Below are 26,578 nucleotides of genomic sequence, written 5' to 3'. Positions count from 1 at the left end.
TTCATGTTTATACAGATGTCTTGGTAGATATTTCCATGTTTATAGAGATCGCCGTGTTGATATTTCCAAATTTATACAGATAGTGGTGTAGATATTTCCATGTTTATACTGATGACATTCTACTTGCTTCCATGTTTATACAGATTGCGGTGTAGGTATTTTCATGTTTATAGAGATAGCCATGTTGATATTTCCATGTTTATACAGATAGCGGTGTAGACATTTCCATGTTCAAAGAGATGGTGGTGTAGATATTTCCATATTTATACAGATAGCCGTGTAGATATTTCCATGTTTATACAGATAGCGGTGTAGATATTTCCATGTTTATACAGATTCCGGTGAGATAATTCCATGTTTACACAGATCGTGGTGTAGATATTTCCATGTTTATACAGATAGCTTTGTAGATATTTCTATGCTTATATGGATAGCGGTGTAGATATTTCCATGTTTACAGAGATAGCGGTGCAGATATTTCCATGTGTATACAGATAGCGTTGTAGATATTTCCATGTTTACACAGATAGCGGTGGAGATATTTCCATGTTTATACAGACAGCAATGTAGATATTTCCATGTTTATACAGACAGCGGTGTTGATCTTTCCATGTTTATAGAGATAGCATTGTAGATATGTCCATGTTTACACAGATATCACTGTAGATATTTCCATGTTTATACAGATAGCGGCGGGGATATTTCCATGTTTATACAGAGAGCGGTGGAGATATTTCCATGTTTATACAGATGGCGGTATATGTATTTCCAGGTTTATACAGATAGTGATGTAGATATTTCCATGTTTATACAGATAGCGGTGTAGATATTTCCATGTTTATACACATTGCGGTGTAGTTATTTCCATGTTTATAGAGATAGCGGTGTAGATATTTCCATGTTTACAGATGGCAGTGTGGATATTTCCATGTTTATACAGATAGTGGTGTGGCTATTTCCATGTTTATACAGATAGCAGTGTAGATATTTCCATGTTTATAGAGATGACTGTGTGGATATTTCCATGTTTAAACAGAGGGCTGTGTACATATTTCCATGTGTATGCAGATGGCAGTGTAGATATTTCCACGTTTATACAGATGGAGGTGTAGATATTTCCACGTTTATACAGATGGCTCTGTAGATATTTCCATGTTTTTACAGATAGCAGTGTATAGATTGCCATGTTTACACAGATAGCGGTGTAGATATTTCAATCTTTGCACAGATGGTGGTGAAGGTATTTCCATCTTTACACAGATAGTGGTGTAGATATTTCCATCTTTGCACAGCTTGCGGTGTAGATATTTCCATCTTTACTCAGATAGCGGTGCAGATATTTCCATGTTTACACATATAGCGGTGTAGATATGTCCATGTTTAAACAGATAGCGCTGTATATATTTGCATGTTTATACAGATTACTCTGTAGATATTTTCATATTTTTACAGATGGCGTTGTAGATATTTCCATGTTTCTACAGATAGCGGTGTGACTCTTTCCATGTTTATACCGATAGCGGTGTAGATATTTCCACGTTTATAGAGATGACTGTGTAGATATTTCCATGTTTATACAGATGGCCGTGTAGATATTTCCATGTTTATAGAGATAGCAATGTAGATATTTCCATGTTTATACAGATGGCTGTGTAGATATTGCCATGTGTGTACAGACGGCGGTGTAGATATTTCCATGTTTATACAGATAGCGGTGTAGATATTTCCATGTTTATACAGATAGCGGTGCAGTTATTTCCATGTTTTTACAGATAGCGGTGTAGATATTTCCATGTTTATACAGATTGCGGAGTACATATTTCCATGTTTATAGAGATAGCTGTGTAGATATTTCCATGTTTATGCAGTTGGCTGTGTAGATATTTCCGTGTGTATACAGATGGTAGTGTAGATATTTCCATGTATATACAGATGGGGGTGTAGATAATTCCATGTATATACATATGACTGTGTAGATATTTCCATGTTTTTACAGATGGCGGTGTAGATATTTCCATGTTTATACAGATAGCGGTGTGGCTATTTCCATGTTTATAGAGATAGCGGTGAAGATATTTCCAGGTTTATAGAGAATGCGGTGTAGATATTTCCATGTTTATACAGATGGCGTTGTAGATATTTCCATATTTATACAGATGTGTAGATATTTCCATGTTTATACAGATTACCGTGTAGGTATTTCCATGTTTATACAGATGGAGGTGTAGATATTTCCATGTTTATAGAGAAGTCTGTGTAGATATTTCCATGTTTATACAGATGGCAGTGTAGTTAATTCCATGTTTATACAGATAGTAGTGTAGATATTTCCATGTTTATACAGATGAGTGTGTAGGTATTTCCATGTTTATACAGATGGCGGTGTAGATATTTCCATGTTCATAGAGATGGCGGTGTAGAGATTTCCATATTTATACAAATAGCCGTGTAGATATTTCCATGTTTATAGAGATAGCGGTGTAGATATTCCCATTTATACACAAACAGCGGTGCAGATATTTCCATGTTTACAGATACCGATGTAGATATTTCCATCTTTGCACAGATGGCGGTGTAGATATTCCCCACTTTACACAGATAGCGTTGTAGCTGTTTCCATGTTTACGCAGATAACTGTGTGTATATTTCCATGTTTACACAGATAGCATTGTAGATTTTCCATGTTTATACAGATAGCGCTGTAGATTTTTCCAAGTTTATACGGACAGCGTTGTGTATTTTCCATGTTTATAGGGATAACGGAGTAGATATTCCATGTTTATACATATAGCAGTGTAGTCATTTCCATGTTTTTGCAGAGAGCGGTGTAGACATTTCCAAGTTTACAGAGATATCGGTGTAGATATTTCCATGTTTATACATATACCGGTGTAGATATTTCCATGTTTATACATACGGCGGTGTAGATATTTCCATGTTTAAAGAAATGGCGGTGTAGGTATTTCCATGTTTATAGAGATAGTGGTGGAGATATTTCCATGTATATACAGAGAGCAATGTAGATATTCCCATGTTTATACAGATAGCGGTGTTGGTATTTCCATGTTTATACAGATAGCGGTGTAGATATTTCCATGTTTATACAGCTTACGGTGTAGATATTTCCAACTTTATTCAGATGGCAGTGTAGATAATTCCATGTTTATACAGAGAGTGGTTTAGATATTTCTGTGTTGATACAGATTACGGTGTAGATATTTCCATGTTTCTGGAGATGACGGTGTAGATATTTTCATGTTTATACAGATGCCGGTGTAGATATTTCCATTTTTATAGAGATTGCGGTTAAGTTATTTCCATGTTTATAGACATAGAAGCGTAGGTGTTTCTATGTTTATAGAGATAGCGGTGTAGATATTTCCATGTTTATACAGATGGCTGTGTGGATATTTCCATGTGTATACAGATCGCAGTGAGGATATTTCCATGTATAAAGATATGGTGGTGTAGATATTTCCATGTTTATACAAATGACTGTGTAGATATTTGCATGTTTATACAGATGGCGGTGTAGATATTTCCATGTTTATGCAGATGGCGGTGTAGATATTTCCAAGTTTATAGAACGGCGGTGTAGATATTTCCATGTTTATAGAGATAGCGGTGTAGATATTTCCATGTTCATAGAGATAGCGGTGTAGGTATTTCCATGTTTATAGTGATAACGGTGTAGATATTTCCATGTTTATACAGATAGTGGGGTAGATATTTCTATGTTTATACAGATGACCTTGTAGGTATTTCCCTGTTTATACAGATGGCGGTGTAGATATTTCCATGTGTGTAGAGATAGCCATGTAGATATTTCCATGTTTATAGAGATAGCGGTGTAGTTATTTGCATGTTTATACAGATGGCTGTGTAGGTGTTTCCATGTTTATACATATGGAAGTGTAGATATTTCCATGTTTACACAGATGGAGGTGTAAGTATTTCCATGATTATACAGATGACTCTGTAGATATTTTCATGTTTTCACAGATGGTGGTGTAGATATTTCCATGTTTATGCAGATAGCGGTGTGATTATTTCCATGTTTATACAGATAGCAGTGTAGATATTTCCATGTTTATAGAAATGGCTGTGTAGATATTTCCATGTTTATACAGATTGCAGTGTAGATATTTCCATGTTTATTCAGATATTGATGTAGCTATTTCCATGTTTATACAGATGACTGTGTAGGTGTTTCCATGTTTTTACAGATGGCGGTGTAGATATTTCCATGTTTATACAGATAGCAGTGTAGATATTACCATGTTTACACATATAGCGGTTTAGATATTTCCATCATTGCACAGATTGTGGTGTAGATATTTGCATCTTTAGACAGATAGAGGTGTAGGTATTTCCATTTTTGCATAGATTGCGGTGTAGATATTTCCATCTTTACACAGATAGTGGTGCAGATATTTCAATGTTTACACAGATAGCGGTGAAGATATTTCCATGTTTACACAGATAGCATTGTAGATATTTGCATGTTTGTAGAGATAGCGGTGTAGATATTTCCATGTTTATACAGATAGCGGAGTAGATGTTTCCATGTTTAAAGAGATAGCAGCGTAGGTATTTCCATGTTTATGCCGATAGCATTGAAGATATTTCCATGTTTATACAGATCATGGTGTAGATATTTCCATGTGTATAGAGATAGCTGTGTAGATATTTCCATATTTATACAGACAGCGGTGTAGATATTTCCATGTTTCTACAGATAGCGGTGTAGATATTGCCATGTTTTTACAGATCGTGGTGTAGATATTTCCATGTTTATGCAGATAGCAGTGTAGATATTTCCATGTTTATACAGACAGCGGTGTAAATATTTCCATGTTTACAGAGTTAGCTGTGTAGATATTTCCATATTTTCACTGATTGCGGTGTAGATATATCCATCTTTACACAGATAGTGGTGTACATATTTCCAGCTTCACACAGATAGCTGTTTAGATATTTCCACGTTTACACTGACAGTGTTGTAGATATTCCCATATTTATACAGATAGCGGTGTAGACATTTCCATGTTTATAAAGATAGCGGTGTTGGTATTTCCATATTTATACAAATGGCGGTGGAGCTATTTCCATGTTTATACAGACAGCGATGTAGATATTTTCATGTTTTTACACACAGCGGTGTAGATATTTCCATGTTTAAAGAGATGGCGGTGTAGATATTTCCATGTTTATACAGATAGCTCTGCAGTTATTTCCATGTTTATACAGATATCGGTGAAGATATTACCATGTTTATACAGAACGCGGTGCAGTTATTTCCATGTTTTTACAGATAGCGGTGTAGATATTTCCATGTTTATACAGATTGTGGTGTACGTATTTCCATGTTTATAGAGATAGCTGTGTAGATATTTCCATGTTTATTCAGTTGGCTGTGTAGATATTTCCATGTTTATACAGATGGCAGTGTAGATATTTCCATGTATATACAGATGGAGGTGTAGATATTTCCATGTATATACATATGACTGTGTAGATATTTCCATGTTTTTACAAATGGCGGTGTAGATATTTCCATGTTTATACAGATAGCGGTGTAGCTATTTCCATGTTTATACAGATGGAGGTTTAGATATTTCCATGTTTATAGAGATGTGTGTGTAGATATTTCCATGTTTATACAGGTGGCAATGTAGTTATTTCCATGTTTATACAGATAGTAATGTAGATATTTCCATGTTTATACAGATGGCGGTGTAGATATTTCCATGTTTATAGAGATAGCCCTGTAGATATTTCCATGTTTATTCAGATAGCGATGTAGTCATTTCCCAGTTTATAGAGATAGCTGTGTAGATATTTCCATATTTATACAGACAGCGGTGTAGATATTTCCATGTTTATACAGATAGCAGTGTAGATATTTCCATATTTGCACTGATTGGGGTGTAGTTGTATCCATCTTTACACAGATAGCGGTGTACATATTTCCAACTTTACACAGATAGCTCTTTAGATATTTCCACGTTTACACAGACAGTTTTGTAGATATTTCCATATTTATAAAGAGAGCGGTGTAGATATTTCCATGTTTACAAAGATAGCGGTGTAGATATTTCCATTTTTATACAAATGGCGGTGGAGATATTTCCATGTTTATACAGACAGCAATGTAGATATTTCCATGTTTATACAGACAGCGGTGTGGATATTTCCATGTTCATACAGATAGCGGTGTATATATTTCCATGTTCATACAGATAGCGGTGTAGATATTTCCATGTTTATAGAGATAGCTGTGTAGATATTTACATGTTTATACCGATAGCAGTGGAGATATTTCCATGTTTATACAGATAGCGGTGTAGATATTGAAATGTTTATACAGATGGTGGTGTAGATATTTACAAGTTTATACAGATAGCGGTGCACATATATCCATGTATATACAGAGAGCGGTGTAGATATTTCCATGTTTATACAGATGGCTGTGTAGACATTTCCATGTTTATAGAGATAGCGGTGTAGATATTTCCAAATTTATACAGGTAGTGGTGTAGATATTTCCATTATTATAAAGATACCGGTGTAGATATTTCCATGTTTATATAGATAGCGTTGGAGATATTTCCCTGTTTATACAGATAGCGATGTAGGTATTTCCATGTTTATACAGATAGCGATGTAGCAATTTCCATGTTTATACAGATAGCGGTGTAGATATTTCCATGTTTATACAGATAGCGGTGTAGATATTTCCATGTTTAAAGAGATGGCAGTGGAGATATTTCCATGTTTATACAGGTAGCAGTGGAGATATTTCCATGTTTATACAGATGGCCGTGGAGATATTTCCAAGTTTATACAGATAGCGGTGTAGATATTTCCATGTTTATAGAGATAGCGGTGTAGATATTTCCATGTTTATACAGATAGCGGTGTAGATATTTCCACGTTTGTAAGAGATAGCGGTGTAGATATTTCCATATTTATACAGATAGCGGTGTAGATATTTCCATGTTTATACAGATGGCGGTGTATGTATTTCCATGTTTATACAGATGGCGGTGTAGATATTTCCGTGTTTATACAGGTGGCAGTGTAGATATTTCCATGTTTATAGGGATAGCGGTGTAGATATTTCCATGTTTACAGAGATACCGGTGTAGATATTTCCATCTTTGCGTAGATTGCGGTTTAGGTATTGCCATCTTTACACAGATAGCGGTGTAGATATTTCCAAGTTTACACAGATTGCAGTGTAGATATTTCCATGTTTACACAGATACCATTGTAGGTATTTCCATGTTTCTACAGGTAGCGGCGTAGATATTTCCTTGTTGATACAGATAACGGTGAAGATATTTCCAGGTTTATACAGATCGCGGTGGAGATATTTCCACGGTTATAAAGATTGTGATATAGGTATTTCCACGTTTATACAGATAGCGTTGAAGATGTTTCCACTTTTATACAGATAGCGGAGTAGATATTTCCGTGTTTATACAGATAGCGGTGTAGATATTTCCACGTTTTACAGATAGCGGTGTAGATATTTCCATGTTTATACAGATGGCGGTGTAGATAATTCCATGTTGATACGGATGGTGTTGTAGATATATCGTTGTTTATACAGATAGCGGTGTAGATATTTCCATGTTTATACAGATAGCGGTGTAGATATTTCCATGTTTAAAGAGATGGCCGTGGAGATATTTGCATGTTTATACAGGTAGCTGTGGTGATATTTCCATGTTTATACAGATGGCCGTGGAGATATTTCCAAGTTTATACAGATAGCGTTTGAGATATTTCCATGTTTATATGGATAGCGGTGTAGATATTTCCATGTTTATACAGATAGCGGTGTAGGTATTTCCATGTTTATACGGATAGCATTATAGATATTTCCAAGTTTATACAGATAGCGGTGTAGATATTTCCATGTTTATAGAGATGGCTGTGTAGATATATTCATGTTTCTACCGATAGCAGTGGAGGTATTTCCATGTTTATACAGATAGCGGTGTAGATATTTAAATGTTTATACAGATGGTGGTGTAGATATTTCCAAGTTTATACAGATAGCGGTGCACATATATCCATGTATACACAGATAGCGGTGTAGATATTTCCATGTTTATACAGATGGCTGTGTAGATATTTCCAAGTTTATACAGACGGCTGTGTAGACATTTCTATGTTTATAGAGATAGCGGTGGGGATATTTCCATGTTCATACAGATAGCAGTGGAGACATTTCCATGTTTACACAGATGGTGTTGTAGATATTTCCAGGTTTATAAAGATAGTGGCGTAGATAACTACATGTTTATACAGATAGCGGTGATGGTATTTCCATGTTTATGCAGATTGCGGTGCAGGTATTTCCATGTTTATAGAGATAGCGATGTAGATATTTCCATGTTTCTGCAGTTGGCTCTGTAGGTATTTCCATGTGTATACAGATGGCAGTGTAGATATTTCCATGTATATACAGATGGAGGTGTAGATATTTCCATGTATATACATATGACTGTGTAGATATTTCCATGTTTTTACAAATGGCGGTGTAGATATTTCCATGTTTATACAGATAGCGGTGTGGCTATTTCCATGTTTATACAGATAGCGATGAAGATATTTCCAGGTTTATAGAGATGGCAGTGTAGATATTTCCATGTTTATACAGATAGTTGTGCAGATATTTCCATGTTTATACAGATTACCGTGTAGGTATTTCCATGTTTATACAGATGGCGGTGTAGATATTTCCATGTTTATAGGATAGCCCTGCAGATATTTCCATGTTTATACAGATAACGGTGTAGACATCTAAATGTTTATGGAGATAGCGGTGTAGATATTTCCATATTTATACAGATAGCGGTGTAGATATTTCCATGTTTATTCAGATAGCGGTGTAGATATTTCCATGTATATACAGATCGTGCTGTAGATATTTCCATGTTTACACAGATAGCGGTGTAGATATTTCCGTGTTTATATAGATAGTGGTGTAGATATTTCCATGTTTACAAAGATAGTGGTGTAGATATTTCCATATTTGCAAAGACTGCTGTGTAGATATATCCATCTTTACACAGATAGCGGTGTACATATTTCCAACTTTACACAGACACCTGTGTTGATATTTCCATGTTTACACAGACAGTGTTGTAGATATTTCCATGTTTACAGATAGCGGTGTAGATATTTCCATGTTTATAAAGATAGCGGTGTATATATTTCCATGTTTATACAGATAGCGGTGGTGATATTTCCATGTTTATACAGATAGCGATGGAGATATTTCCATGTTTATACCGATAGCGGTGTTGATATTTCCATGTTTATACCGATAGTGGTGTAGATATTTCCATGTTTATACAGATAGCAGTGTAGATATTACCATGTTTATACAGATGGAGGTGTAGATATTTCCCTGTATATACATATGACTGTGTAGATATTTCCATGTTTAAACAGATGGCGGTGTAGATATTTCCATGTTTATACAGATACCGGTGTAGATATTTCCATGTTTATAAAGATTGTGTTGTAGATATTTCCATTTTTATACAGATTTTGGTGTTGGTATTTCCATGTTTATATTGATAGCGGTGTAGATATTTCCTAGTTTATACAGCTTGCGGTGAAGATATTTCCATGTTTATACAGATAGCGATGTAGATATTTCCAAGTATATAAATATACCCGTGTAGATATTTCCATGTTTATAGAGATCACGGTGTAGATATTTCCATGTTTATACAGATTGCGGTGTAGATATTTCCATGTTTATACAGATAGCCGTGTACTTATTTCAATGTTTATACAGATAGCGGTGTAGATATTTCCATATATATACAGATAGCGGTGGAGATATTTCCATGTTTATTCAGATGGCGGTGTAGATATATCCAAGTTTATACAGATAGCGGTGCAGATATTTCTGTGTTTATTCAGATAGCGGTGTATATATTTCCATGTTTATACAGATGGCTGTGTAGATATTTCCATGTTTTTACAGATGGCGGTGTAGATATTTCCATGTGTATACAGACGGCAGGGTAGATATTTCCATGTTTATACGGATGGAGGTGTAGATATTTCCATGTTTATACAGATGACTGTGTAGATATTTCCATGTTTTTCCGGATAGCGGTGTAGATATTTCCATTTTTATACAGAGAGCGGTGTGGCTATATCCATGTTTATACAGATAGCTGTGAAGATGTTTCCATGTTCATAGAGAGGGCTGTGTAGATATTTTCATGTGTATACTGATGGTTTGACAGATCGTGGTGTAGGTATTTCCATGTTTATACGGATAGCTTTGTAGATATTTCTATGCTTATTTGGATAGCGGTGTAGATATTTCCATGTTTACAGAGATAGCGGTGTAGATATTTCCATATTTGCACAGATTGCGGTGTAGATATTTCCATCTCTACACAGATATCGGTGTACATATTTCCAAGTTTACACAGATAGCTGTGTAGATATTTCCATGTTTACACAGATAGTGTTGTTATTTCCACCTTTATACAGATGGCAGTGTAGATATTTCCATGTTTATACAGATAGCGGTGTAGATATTTCCATGTTTCTACAGATGGCTGTGTAGATATTTCCATGTGTATAGAGATGGCAGTGTAGATATTTCCATGTTTATACAGATGGAGGTGTAGTTATTTTCATCTTTATACAGATGACTGTGTAGATATTTCCATGTTTTTTTTCAGATGGCGGTGTAGTTATTTCCACGCTTATACTGATAGCGGTAGGGCTATTTCCATATTTATAGAGATAGCAGTGTAGATATTTCCATGTTTATAGAGATGGCTGTGTAAATATTTCGTGTTTACACACATGGCAGTGTAGATATTTCCTTGTTTATACAGATAGTGGTGTAGATATTTCAATGTTTATACAGTTGACGGTGTAGGTACTTTCATGTTTATACAGATGGCGGTGTAGATATTTCCATGTTTATAGAGATAGCGGTGTAGATATTTCCAAGTTTATACAGATAGCGGTGTAGATATTTCCATGTTTATGCAGATAGCGTTATATATATTTCCATGTTTATAGAGATAGCGGTGGAGATATTTCCATGTTTGTACAGATGGCGGTGTAGATATTTCCATGATTATAGAGATAGCGGTGTAGATATTTCCAAGTTTATACAGATAGTGGTGTAGATATTTGCATGTTTGTACTGATAGCTGCGTAAATATTTCCATGTTTATACAGATTGCGGTGTAGGTATGCCCATGTTTACACGGATAGCGGTGTAGATATTTCCAAGTTTATACAGATGGCAGTGTAGATATTTCCATGTTTATACAGGTGGAGGTGTAGATATTTCCATGTTTATACTGATTACTCTGTAGATATTTTCATATTTTTACAGATGGCGGTGTAGATATTTCCATGTTTCCACAGATAGCGGTGTGGCTATTTCCATGTTTATTCCGATAGCGGTGTAGATATTTCCACGTTTATAGAGATGAGTGTGTAGATATTTCCATGTTTATACACATGGCAGTGTAGATATTTCTATGTCTATTCAGATATTGGTGTAGATATTTCCATGTTTATACAGATGACTCTGCAGATATTTCCATGTTTATACAGATGGCCATGGAGATATTTCCATATTTATAGAGATAGCCATGTAGATATTTCCATGTTTATACAGATAGTGGTGTAGATATTTCTATGTTTATACAGATGACCGAGTAGGTATTTCCATGTTTATTGAGATGGCGGTGTAGATATTTCCATGTTCATAGAGATAGCTATGTAGATATTTCCATGTTTATACAGATATTGTTGTTGATATTTCCATGTTTATGCAGATAGCGGTGTAAATATTTCCATGTTTATAAAGATAGTGGTGTAGATATTTCCATGCTTATACAGACAGCGATGTAGATATTTCCATGTTTATACAGACAGCGGTGAAGTTCTTTCCATGTTTATACAGATAGCGTTGTAGTTATTTCCATGCTTACACAGATAGCGGTGCAGATATTTCCATGTTTATACAGATAGCGGTGTAGATGTTTCCATGTTTATACAGATTGCGGTGTAGATATTTCCATGTTTACAGAGATAGCGGTGTAGATATTGCCAACTTTATACAGATGGCTGTGTAGATATTTCCATGTGTATACAGATGGAAGCGTAGATATTTCCATGTTTACAGAGATGGAGGTGTAGATATTACCATGTTTATACACATAGCGGTATAGATATTTCCATGTTTACACAGATAGTGTTGTAGATATTTCCATGTTTATACAGATAGCGCTGTAGTTATTTCCATGTTTATACAGATAGCGGTGTAGATATTTCCATGTTTATAGAGATAGCGGTGGAGCTATTTCCTTGTTTGTACAAATAACGATGTACATAATTTCATGTTTATACAGATTGCGATGTAGGTATTTCCATGTTTATACAGATAGCGGTGTAGATATTTCCATGTTTACACAGATAGCAGTGTAGATATTTCCATGTTTAATCAGATAGCGGTGGAGATATTTCCATGATTATACAGATGGCGGTGTAGATATTTCCAAGTTTATACAGATAGCAGTGTAGATATTTCCATGTTTATAAAGATAACGGTGTAGATATTTCTGGGTTTATAGAGATATCAGTGGAGATATTTTAATGTCTATTCAGATAGCGATGTAGATATTTCCATGTTTACACAGATGGTGGTGTAGATATTTCCAAGTTTATACAGATAGCGGTGTAGGTATTTCGATGTTCACAGATAAAGGTGAAGTTATTTCCGTGTCTATACAGATAGCGGTGTAGGTATTTCCAGGTTTATAGGGATAGCATTGTAGATATTTCCTTGTTTATAGCGATGTAGATATTTCCATGTTTACACAGATGAATGTGTAGATATTTCCATGTTTTTACAGATGGCGGTGTAGATATTTCCATGTTCATACAGATAGCAGTGTAGATATTACCCTGATAACACAGATATCAGTGTAGATATCTCCACATTTGCACAGATTGCGGTGTATTTATTTCCATCTTTACACAGATTGCGGTGTAGATATTTCCATGTTTACACAGATAGCGTTGTAGATATTTGCATGTTTATAAAGATAGCGATGTAGATATTTCCATGTTTACACAGATAGCGGTGTAGATGTTTCCATGTTTAAACAGATAGCCGTGTAGATATTTCCATGTTTATACAGATAGCGATGTAGATATTTCCATGGTTATAGAGATGGCTGTGTAGATACTTCCATGTTTATACAGATGGTTGTGTACACATTTCCATGTTTATACAGATGGCAGTGTAGATATTTCCATGTTTATACAGATAGCGGTGTAGATTTTTCCATGTTTATACATATAGCGGTGTAGATATTTCCATGTTTATACAGATCTTGGTGTAGATTTTTCCATGTTTATACTGATAGCGGTGTAGATATTTCCATATTTATAAAGATAGCGGTATAGATATTTCCATGTTCACAGAGTCAGCGGTGTATGTATTTCCGTATTTGCACAGATTTCGGTGTAGATATTTCCATCATTACACAGATAGCGGTGTACATATTTCTATGTTTACACAGATAGCTGTGTAGATATTTCCATGTTTACACAGATAGTGCTGTAGATATGTCCATGTTTATACAGATAGCGTTGGAGATATTTCCTTCTTTATACAGATAGCGGTGTAGGTATTTCCATGTTTATAGAGATAGCGGTGTAGGTATTTCCATGTTTATACAGATAGCGGTGGGGATATTTCCATGTTTATACAGACAGCTGTGGAGATATTTCCATGTTTATACACATGGCGGTGTAGATATTTCCAGATTTATACAGATGGTGGTGTAGATTTTCCATGTTTATACAGATAGCGGTGTAGATATTTCCATGTTTATACAGTTTGCGGTGTAGGTATTTCCATGTTTATACAGATAGCGATGTAGATATTTCCATGTTTCTACAGATGGCTGTGTAGATATTTCCATGGGTATACAGATAGCTGTGTAGATATTTACATGTGTATACAGATGGGAGTGTAGGTATTTCCATGTTTATACAGATGGCGGTATAGATATTTCCATGATTATACAGATAGTGATGTAAATATATCCATGTTTATACAGATAGCGGTGTAGATATTTCCATGTTGATACAGATTGCGGTGTAGCTATTTCCATGTTTATAGACATAGCGGTGTACATATTTCCGTGTATCTACAGATGGCTGTGTTTATATTTCCATGAGTAAACAGATGGCAGTGTAGATATTTCCATGGTTATAAGCATGGTGGTGTAGGTATTTCGCTGTTTATAGAGATGACTGTGTATATATTTCCATGTTTTTGCAGATGGCGGTCTAGATATTTGCATGTTTATACAGATAGCAGTGTAGATATTTCCATGTTTATAGAAATTGCTGTGTAGATATTTCCAAGTTTATACAGATTGCAGTGAAGTTATTTCCATGTTTATACACATAGTGGTGTCATATTTTCATGTTTATACAGATGACTGTTGAGATATTTCCATTTTTATGCAGATGGCGGTGTAGATATTTCCATGTTTATAGGGATAGCGGTGTAGATATTTCCAAGTTTATACAGATAGTGGAGTAGATATTTCCATGTTTGTACAGATAGCTGTGTAGATATTTCCTTGTTTATGCAGATTGCGGTGTAGGTATTTCCATGTTTACAGAGATAGCGGTGTAGGTATTTCCAGGTTTAAACAGATGGCTGTGTAGATATTTCCATGTGTATACAGGTGGCAGTGTAGATATTTCCATGTTTATCCAGATTGAGGTGTAGATATTTCCATGTTTACACAGATTACTCTGTAGGTATTTTCATATTTTTACACATGGCGGTGTAGATATTTCCATGTGTATACAGATGTAAGTGTAGATATTTCCCTGTTTATAAAGATGGACGTGTAGATATTTCCATGTTTTTACAGATAGCATTGTAGATATTTCCACCATTATACAGATAGCGGTGTAGATATTTCCACATTTATACAGATAGCGTTGTATATATTTCCATGTTTATACAGATAGCGGTGTAGATATTTCCATTTTTATAGAGATAGCGGTGTAGATATTTCCATGTTTATACAGATAGCCGTGGGGATATTTCCATGTTTATGCAGATAGCGGTGGAGATATTTCCATGTTTATACAGGTGGCGGTGTAGATATTTCCAAGTTTATGCAGATAGTGGTGTAGATATTTCCATGTTTATACAGATAGTGGAGTAGATATTTCCATGTTTATACAGATAGCGGTGTAGATATTTCCATGTTTACACAGATAGTGTTGTAGATATTTCCATGTGTATGCAGATTGCAGTGTAGATATTTGCAAGTTTATGCAGATGTAGGTGTAGATATTTCCATGTTTATACAGATGACTGTGTAGATATTTCCATGTTTTTACAGATGGTGGTGTAGAGATGTCCATGTTTATACAGATAGTACTGTAGATATTACCCTGTTTACACAGATAGCGGTGTAGATATTTCCATGTTTACAGAGATAGCGGTGTAGATATTTCCATATTTGCACAGATTGTGGCGTAGATATTTCCACCTTTACACAGATAGCGGTGTTCATATTTCCATGTTTACACTGATAGCTGTGCAGATATTTCCATATTTGCACAGATTGTGGTGTAGATATTTCCATCTTTACACAGATAGCGGTGTACATATTTCCATGTTTACACTGATAGCTGTGTAGATATTTCCATCTTTACACAGAGAGTGTTGTAGATATTTCCATGTTTATACAGATAGCGGTTGAGATATTTCCATGTTTATAAAGGTAGCGGTGTAGATATTTCCATGTTCATAGAGATAGCCATGTAGATATTTCCATGTTTATAGAGATAGTGTTGTTGTTATTTCCATGTTCATGCAGATAGCGGTGTAAATATTTCCATGTTTATACAGATAGCGGTGTAGTTATTTCTATGTTTATAAGAGATAGCGGTGTAGATATTTCCATATTTATACAGATAGCGGTGTAGATATTTCCATGTTTATACAGATGGCAGAGTAGATATTTCCATGTTTATATAGATGGCGGTGTAGATATTTCCGTGTTTATGCAGGTGGCAGTGTAGATATTTCCATGTTTATAGAGATAGCGGTGTAGGTATTTCCATGTTGACAGAGATACCGGTGTAGATATTTCCATCTTTGCGCAGATTGTGGTGTAGATATTGCCATCTTTTCACAGATAGCGGTTTAGATATTTCCAAGTTTACACAGATAGCTGAGAAGATATTTCCATGTTTACACAGATAGCATTGTTGATATTTCCATATTTCTACAGATAGCTGTGTAGATATTTACATATTGATACAGATAGCGGTGTAGATATTTCCAGGTTTATACAGATAGCGGTGGAGATATTTTCACGATTATACAGATAGCGTTGAAGATATTTCCACGTTTATACAAATAGCGGGTAGATATTTCCTTATTTATACAGATAGCGGTGTAGACATTTCCACATTTTACAGATAGCGGTGTAGATATTTCCATCTTTATACAGATAGCGGTGTAGATATATCCATGTTTAAACAGATGGCGGTGTAGATATTTCCATGTTAATAGAGATGGCTGTGTAGATATTTCCTAGTTTACACAGATAGCGGTGTAGATATTTCCATGTTTATACAGATAGCGGTGTAGTTATTTCCATTTTTATACAGATAGCGGTGTAGATATTTCCATGTTTATAGAGATAGTGGTGTAGACATTTCCACATTTTACAGATAGCGGTGTAGATATTTCCATCTTTATACAGATAGCGGTGTAGATATATCCATGTTTAAACAGATGGCGGTGTAGATATTTCCATGTTAATACAGATGGCTGTGTAGATATTTCCTAGTTTACACAGATAGCGGTGTAGATATTTCCATGTTTATACAGATAGCGGTGTAGTTATTTCCATTTTTATACAGATAGCGGTGTAGATATTTCCATGTTTATAGAGATAGTGGTGTAGATATCTCCATGTTTATAAAGATAGCGGTGTAGATATTTCCATGTTTATACTGATAGCCGTGTAGATATTGCCATGTTGATTCAGATGGCGGTGTAGATATTTCCTTGTTTATACAGAGATCGGTGTAGATATTTCCATGTTTATACAGATAGCCGTGTAGATATTGCCATGTTTACAGAGATGAAGGTGTAATTATTTCCATGTTTGCACAGATTGCAGTTCAGATATTTCCATCTTTACACAGATAGCTCTGTAGATGTTTCCAAATTTACACACATAGCTGTGAAGATATTTCCATGTGTATACAGATGTAAGTGTAGATATTTCCATGTTTATAAAGATGGACGTGTAGAAATTTCCATCTTTATACAGATAGCAGTGTAGATATTTCCATGTTTATACAGATGGCGGTGTAGGTAATTCCATGTTAAATCAGATGGCGGTGTAGATATTTCCTTGTTTATACAGTTAGCGGTGTAGATATTTCCAAGTTTATACAAATAGCGGTGTAGATATTTCCATGTTTATAGAGATAGCTGTGTAGATATTTCCATATTTATAAAGACAGCGGTGCAGATATTTCCATGTTTATACAGATAGCGTTGTAGATATTGCCATGTTTATACAGATGGCGGTGTAGATAATTCCATGTTAATACAGATGGCGGTGTAGATATTTCCTTCTTTATACAGATAGCGGTGTAGATATTTCCATCTTTATACAGATAGCGATGTAGATATTTCCTTGTTCATACAGATAGCGGTGTAGATATTTCCATGTTTATACAGATAGCAGTGTAGATATTTCCATATTTATAAAGATAGCGGTGTAGTTATTTCCATGTTTGTACAGATAGCAGTGTAGATATTGCCATGTGTATACAGATGGCGGTGTAGATATTTCCATGTTTATACAGATAGCGGTGTAGATATCTCCATGTTTACAGAGATTGCGGTGTAGATATTTCCATCTTTGCACAGTTTGCGGTGCAGATATTTCCAACTTTACACAGATAGCACTGTAGATATTTCCAAATTTACACAGATAGCTGTGTAGATATTTCCATGTTTACACAGATAGCCTTGTAGATATTTCCATGTTTATACAGATGGCGGTGTAGGTATTTTCATGTTTATAGAGATGGCTGTGTAGATATTTCCATGTTTATAGAGACTGTGGTGTAGATATTTCCATGTTTATAGAGATAGCGGTGTAGGTATTTCTATGTTTATAGAAATAACGGTGTAGATATTTCCCTGTTTATACATACAGCGGTGTAGATATGTCCATGTTTAAAGAAATGGCGGTGTACATATTTCCATGTTTATAGAGATAGTGGTGTATATATTTCCATGTATATACAGAAAGCGATGTAGATATTTCTATGTTTATACAGATAGCGGTGTTGGTATTTCCATGTTTATACAGATAGCAGTGTAGATATTTCCATGTTTATACAGCTTACGGAGTAGATATTTCCAACTTTATTCAGATGGCAGTGTAGATAATTCCATGTTAATACAGAGAGTGCTTTAGATAATTCTGTGTTTATACAGATGGCGGTGCAGATAGTTCCATGTTTCTGGAGATGACGGTGTAGATATTTCCATGTTTATAGAGATGACGGTGTAGATATTTCCATGTTTATGGAGATTGCGCTTAAGATATTTCCATGTTTATAGACATAGAAGTGTAGTTGATTCCATGTTTATAGAGATAGCGGTGTAGATATTTCCAAGTTTATACAGATGGCTGTGTAGATATTTCCATGTGTATGCAGATCGCAGTGTGAATATTTCCATGTTTATAGAGATGGTGGTGTAGATATTTCCATGTTTATAAAAATGACTGTGTAGATATTTGCATTTTTATACAGATTGTAGTGTAGATATTTCCATGTTTATGCAGATGGCGGTGTAGATATTTCCAAGTTTATAGTACGGCGGTGTAGATATTTCCATGTTTATAGAAATAGCCGTGTAGATATTTCCATGTTCATGGAGATAGCGGTGTAGGTATTTCCATGTTTACAGTGATAACGATGTAGATATTTCCATGTTTATACAGATAGTGGATTAGATATTTTCATGTTTATACAGATGGCCATGTAGGTATTTCCATGTTTATACAGATGGCGGTGTAGATATTTCCATGTGTGTAGAGATACCCATGTAGATATTTCCATGTTTATAGAGATAGAGGTGTAGTTATTTCCATGTTTATACAGATGGCTGTGTAGGCATTTCCATGTATATACAGATGGCAGTGCAGATATTTCCATGTTTATACAGATGGAGGTGTAAATATTTCCATGATTATATAGGTGACACTGTAGATATTCTCATGTTTTCACAAATGGCGGTGTACGTATTTCCATGTTTTTACAGATAGCGGTGTGATTATTTCCATGTTTATACAGATAGCAGTGTAGATATTTCCATCTTTATAGAAATGGCTGTGTAGATATTTCCATGTTTATGCAGATGGCAGTGTATATATTTCCATGTTTATTCAGATATTGATGTAGATATTTCCATGTTTATACAGATGACTGTGTAGGTATTTCCATGTTTTTACAGATGGCGTAGATATTTCCATGTTTATACAGATAGCAGTGTAGATATTACCATGTTTACACATATAGCGGTTTATATCTGTCCATCATTGCACAGATTTTGGTGTAGATATTTCCATCTTTAGACAAGTAGAGGTGTACGTATTTCCATCTTTGCACAGATTGCGGTGTAGATATTTCCATCTTTATACAGATAGCGATGTAGATATTTCCTTGTTTTTACAGATAGCGGTGTAGATATTTCCATGTTTATACAGATAGCGGTGTAGATATTTCCATATTTATAAAGATAGCGGTATAGTTATTTCCATGTTTGTACAGGTAGCAGTTTAGATATTGCCATGTGTATACAGATGGCGGTGTAGATATTTCCATGTTTATACAGATAGCGGTGTAGATATCTCCATGTTTACAGAGATTGCGGTGTAGATATTTCCATCTTTGCACAGTTTGCGGTGCAGATATTTCCAACTTTACACAGATAGCACTGTAGATATTTCCAAATTTACACAGATAGCTGTGTAGATATTTCCATGTTTACACAGATAGCCTTGTAGATATTTCCATGTTTATACAGATAGCGGTGTAGATATTTCCATGTTTATAAAGATAGCGGTGTAGATATTTCCATGTTTATTCAGATAATGGTGTAGATATTTCCAGGTTTATACAGATAGCGGTGGAGATATTTTCACGATTATACAGATAGCGTTGAAGATATTTCCACGTTTATACAAATAGCGGGTAGATATTTCCTTATTTATGCAGATAGCGGTGTAGATATTTCCACATTTTACAGATAGCGGTGTAGATATTTCCATCTTTATACAGATAGCTGTGTAGATATATCCATGTTTGTACATACAGCGGTGTAGATATTTCCATGTTTAAAGAAATGATGGTGTAGGAATTTCCATGTTTATAGAGATAGTGGTGTAGATATTTCCATGTATATACAGAGAGCGGTGTAGATATTTCCATGTTCATACAGATGGCGGTGTAGATATTTCCATGTTAATACAGACGGCGGTGTAGATATTTCCTTGTTTATACAGATAGCGGTGTAGGTATTTCCTTGTTTATACAGATAGCGGTGTAGATATTTCCATCTTTATACAGATAGCGGTGTTGGTATTTTCATGTTTACACAGATAGCGGTGTAGGTATTTCCAAGTTTACACAGCTAGCGTAGCAGATATTTTCTTGTTTATAAAGATAGCGGTGTAGATATTTCCATGTTTATACAGATGGCGGTGTAGATATTTCCATGTTTATAGAGAGCGGTGTAGATATTTCCATGTTTACACAGATGGCTGTGTAGATATTTCCATGTGTATACAGATGGCAGTGCAGATATTTCCATGTTTATAAAGACGGAGGTGTAGACATTTTCATGTTTATACAGATGAGTGTGTAGATATCAGCGTGTTTATACAGATGGCGGTGTAGATATTTCCATGTTTATGCAGATGGCGGAGTAGATATTTCCAAGTACATTGAACGGCGGTGTAGATATTTCCATGTTTATAGAGATAGCGGTGTAGATATTTCCATGTTCATAGAGATTGCGGTTTATGTATTTCCATGTTTATAGTGATAACGGCGTAGATATTTCCATGTTTATACAGATAGTGGGGTAGATATTTCAATGTTTATACAGATAGCGATGTAGATATTTCCATACTTATACAGATAGCGGTGTAAATATTTCCATGTTTATAGCGATAGTGGCATAGATATTTCAATATTTATACAGATGACTGTGTAGGTATTTCCATCTGTATGCAGATGGCAGTGTAGATATTTCCATGTTTATAAAGATGGTGGTGTAGATATTTCCATTTTTATACAGATGACTGTGTAGATATTTGCATGATTTTACAGATGGCGGTGTAGATATTTCCATGTTTATAGATATAGCGGTGTAGATATTTCCATGTTTATACAGATAGCGGTGTAGATATTTCCATGTTTATAAGAGATAGTGGTGTAGATATTTCCATATTTATACAGATAGCGGTGTAGATATTTCCATGTTCATACAGATGGCGGTGTATGTATTTCCATGTTTATACAGATGGCGGTGTAGATATTTCCGTGTTTATACAGGTGGCAGTGTAGGTATTTCCATGTTTATAGGGATAGCGGTGTAGATATTTCCATGTTTTCAGAGATACCGGTGTAGATATTCCCATCTTTGCTCAGATTGCGGTGTAGATATTTCCATCCTTACACAGATAGCGGTGTAGATATTTCCAAGTTTACACACATAGCGGTGTAGGTATTTCCATGTTTACACAGATAGCATTGTAGGTATTTCCATGTTTCTAAAGGTAGCGGTGTAGATATTTCCTTGTTGATACAGATAACGGTGTAGATATTTCCATATTTATACAGATAGCGTTGAAGATATTTCCACGTTTATACAGATAGCGGAGTAGATATTTCCACGTTTATACAGATAGCGGTGTACATATTTCCATGTTATACAGATAGCGGTGTAGATATTTCCATCTTTATACAGATGGCAGTGTAGATATTTCCATGTTTATACAGATGGCGGTGTAGATATTTCCATGTTTATGCAGATAGCGGTGTAGATATTTCCATGTTTATAGAGATTGCGGTGTATATATTTCCATGTTTATAGAGATAGCGGAGTAGATATTTCCATATTTATAAAGATAGCGGTGTAGATATTTCCATGTTTATATAGATAGCATTGTTGTTATTGCCATGTTTATACAGATGGCGGTGTAGATAATTCCATGTTAATACAGATGGCGGTGTAGATATTTCCTTCTTTATACAGATAGCGGTGTAGATATTTCCATCTTTATACAGATAGCGATGTAGATATTTCCTTGTTTATACAGATAGCGGTGTTGATATTTCCATGTTTATACAGATAGCGGTGTAGATATTTCCATATTTATAAAGATAGCGGTATAGTTATTTCCATGTTTGTACAGATAGCAGTGTAGGTATTGCCATGTGTATACAGATGGCGGTGTAGATATTTCCATGTTTATACAGATAGCGGTGTAGATATCTCCATGTTTACAGAGATTGCGGTGTAGATATTTCCATCTTTGCACAGTTTGCGGTGCAGATATTTCCAACTTTACACAGATAGCACTGTAGTTATTTCCTAATTTACACAGATAGCTGTGTAGATATTTCCATGTTTACACAGATAGCCTTTTAGATATTTCCATGTTTATACAGATGGCGGTGTAGATATTTTCATGTTTATAGAGATGGCTGTGTAGATATTTCCATGTTTATAGAGATTGTGGTGTAGATATTTCCATGTTTATAGAGATAGCGGTGTAGGTATTTCCATGTTTATAGAAATAACGGTGTAGATATTTCCATGTTTTTACATACAGCGGTGTAGTTATGTCCATGTTTAAAGAAATGGCAGTGTACGTATTTCCATGTTTATAGAGATAGTGGTGTGGATATTTCCATGTATATACAGATAGCGATGTAGATATTTCCATGTTTATACAGACAGCGGTGTTGGTATTTCCATGTTTATACAGATAGCAGTGTAGATATTTCCATGTTTATACAGCTTACGGTGTAGATATTTCCAACTTTACTCAGATGGCAGTGTAGATAATTCCATGTTTATACAGAGAGTGGTTTAGATAATTCTGTGTTTATACAGATGGCGGTGCAGATAGTTCCATGTTTCTGGAGATGACGGTGTAGATATTTTAGTGTTTATAGAGATGACGGTGTAGATATTTCCATGTTTATGGAGATTGTGGTTAAGATATTTCCATGTTTATAGACATAGAAGTGTAGGTGATTCCATGTTTATAGAGATAGCGGTGTAGATATTTCCAAGTTTATACAGATGGCTGTGTAGATATTTCCATGTGTATGCAGATCGCAGTGTGAATATTTCCATGTTTATAGAGATGTTGGTGTAGATATTTCCATGTTTATACAAATGACTGTGTAGATATTTGCATGTTTATACAGATTGCGGTGTAGATATTTCCATGTTTATGCAGATGGCAGTGTAGCTATTTCCAAGTTTATAGTACGGTGGTGTAGATATTTCCATGTTTATAGAAATAGCGGTGTAGATATTTCCATGTTCATGGAGATAGCGGTGTAGGTATTTCCATGTTTATAGTGATAACGGTGTAGATATTTCCATGTTTATACAGATAGTGGGGTAGATGTTTTCATGTTTATACAGATGACCATGTAGGTATTTCCATGTTTATACAGATGGCGGTGTAGTTATTTCCATGTGTGTAGAGATACCCATGTAGATATTTCCATGTTTATAGAGATAGCGGTGTAGTTATTTCTATGTTTATACAGATGGCTGTGTAGGCATTTCTATGTATATACAGATGGCAGTGTAGATATTTCCATGTGTATACAGATGGAGGTGTAAATATTTCCATGATTATATAGATGACACTGTAGATATTTTCATGTTTTCACAAATGGCGGTGTAGGTATTTCCATGTTTGTACAGATAGCGGTGTGATTATTTCCATGTTTATACAGATAGCAGTGTAAATATTTCCATGTTTATAGAAATGGCTGTGTAGATATTTCCATGTTTATACAGATGGCAGTGTATATATTTCCATGTTTATTCAGATATTGATGTAGATATTTCCATGTTTATACAGATGACTGTGTAGATATTTCCATGTTTTTACAGATGGCGGTGTAGATATTTCCATGTTTATACAGATAGCAGTGTAGATATTACCATGTTAACACATATAGCGGTTTAGATATTTCCATCATTGCACAGATTGTGGTGTAGATATTTCCATCTTTAGACAAGTAGAGGTGTAGGTATTTCCATCTTTGCACAGATTGCGGTGTAGATATTTCCATCTTTACACAGATAGCGGTGCAGATATTTCCATCTTTCCACAGATAGCGGTGTAGGTATTTCAATGTTTACACAGATAGCAGTGTAGATATTTCCATATTTATAAAGATAGCGGTATAGTTATTTCCATCTTTGTACAGATAGCAGTGTAGATATTGCCATGTGTATACAGATGGCGGTGTAGATATTTCCATGTTTATACAGATAGCGGTGTAGATATCTCTATGTTTACAGAGATTGCGGTGTAGATATTTCCATCTTTGCACAGTTTGTGGTGCAGATATTTCCAACTTTTCACAGATAGCACTGTAGATATTTCCAAATTTACACATATAGCTGTGTAGATATTTCCATGTTTACACAGATAACCTTGTAGATATTTCCATGTTTATACAGATGGCGGTGTACATATTTTCATGTTTATAGAGATGGCTGTGTAGATATTTCCATGTTTATAGAGATTGTGGTGTAGATATTTCCATGTTTATAGAGATAGCGGTGTAGGTATTTCCATGTTTATAGAAATAACGGTGTTGATATTTCCATGTTTATACATACAGCGGTGTAGATATGTCCATGTTTAAAGAAATGGCGGTGTACGTATTTCCATGTTTATAGAGATAGTCGTGTAGATATTTCCATGTATATACAGATAGCGATGTAGATATTTCCATGTTTATACAGATAGCGGTGTTGGTATTTCCATGTTTATACAGATTGCAGTGTAGATATTTCCATGTTTATACAACTTACGGTGTAGATATTTCCAGCTTTATTCAGATGGCAGTGTAGATAATTCCATGTTTATACAGAGAGTGGTTTAGTTAATTCTGTGTTTATACAGATGGCGGTGCAGATAGTTCCATGTTTCTGGAGATGACGGTGTAGATATTTTCACGTTTATAGAGATGACGGTGTAGATATTTCCATGTTTATGGAGATTGCGGTTAAGATATTTCCATGTTTATAGACATAGAAGTGTAGGTGATTCCATGTTTATAGATATAGCGGTGTAGATATTTCCACGTTTATACAGATGGCTGTGTAGATATTTCCATGTGTATGCAGATCGCAGTGTGAATATTTCCATGTTTAAAGAGATGGTGGTGTAGATATTTCCATGTTTATACAAATGACTGTGTAGATATTTGCATGTTTATACAGATCGCGGTGTAGATATTTCCGTGTTTATACAGATCGTGGTGAAAATATTTCCATGTTTATACAGATCGCGGTGTAGATATTTCCATGTTTATACAGATCGCGGTGTAGATATTTCTGTGTTTATACAGATAGCGGTGTAGTTATTTCCATGTTTATACAGATAGCGGTGTAGATATTTCCATGTTTATAGAGATAGCGGTGTAGTTATTTCCATGTTTATAGACATAGCGGTGTAGATATTTCCATGTTTATATAGATGGCGTTGTAGATATTTCCATGTTTATACCGATAGCGGTGTTGGTATTTCCACGTTTATACAAATAGCAATGTAGATATTTCCATGTTTATAAAGCTCGCGTTGCAGATATTTATATCTTTATACAGATGGCATTGTAGATATTTCCTTATTCACACTGATGAAGGTGTAGATGTTTCCATGTTTATACAGATGGCGGAGTAGTTAGTTCCATGTTTATGGAGATGGCAGTGTAGATATTTTCATGTTTTTAGAGATTGCGGTGTAGATATTTCCATGTATATAGAGATAGCAGTGTAGATATTTACATGTTTATACAGATGGCTGTGTAGATATTTACATGCGTATACAGATGGCATTGTAGATGTTTCCATGTTTATACACATGATTGTATAGGTATTTCCATGTTTTTACAGATGGCAGTGCAGATATTACCATGTTTATAGAGATAGCGGTGTAGATATTTCCGTGTTTGTACAGATGTCGGTGTTGATATTTCCATTTATACACAGATGGCCGTGTAAATATTCCCATGTTTACACAGATGGCGGCGTATATATTTCCATGTTTACACAGATGGTGGTGTAGATATTTCCGTGTTTATACACATGTCGGAGTAGATACTTCCATCTTTATGGAGATGGCAGTGTAGATATTTTCATGTTTATAGA

The sequence above is a fragment of the Pan paniscus genome, chromosome 19 (genome assembly GCF_029289425.2).
Source record: "Pan paniscus chromosome 19, NHGRI_mPanPan1-v2.0_pri, whole genome shotgun sequence".
NCBI lineage: Eukaryota > Metazoa > Chordata > Mammalia > Primates > Hominidae > Pan > Pan paniscus.
This window is presented reverse-complemented; position numbering follows the sequence as displayed.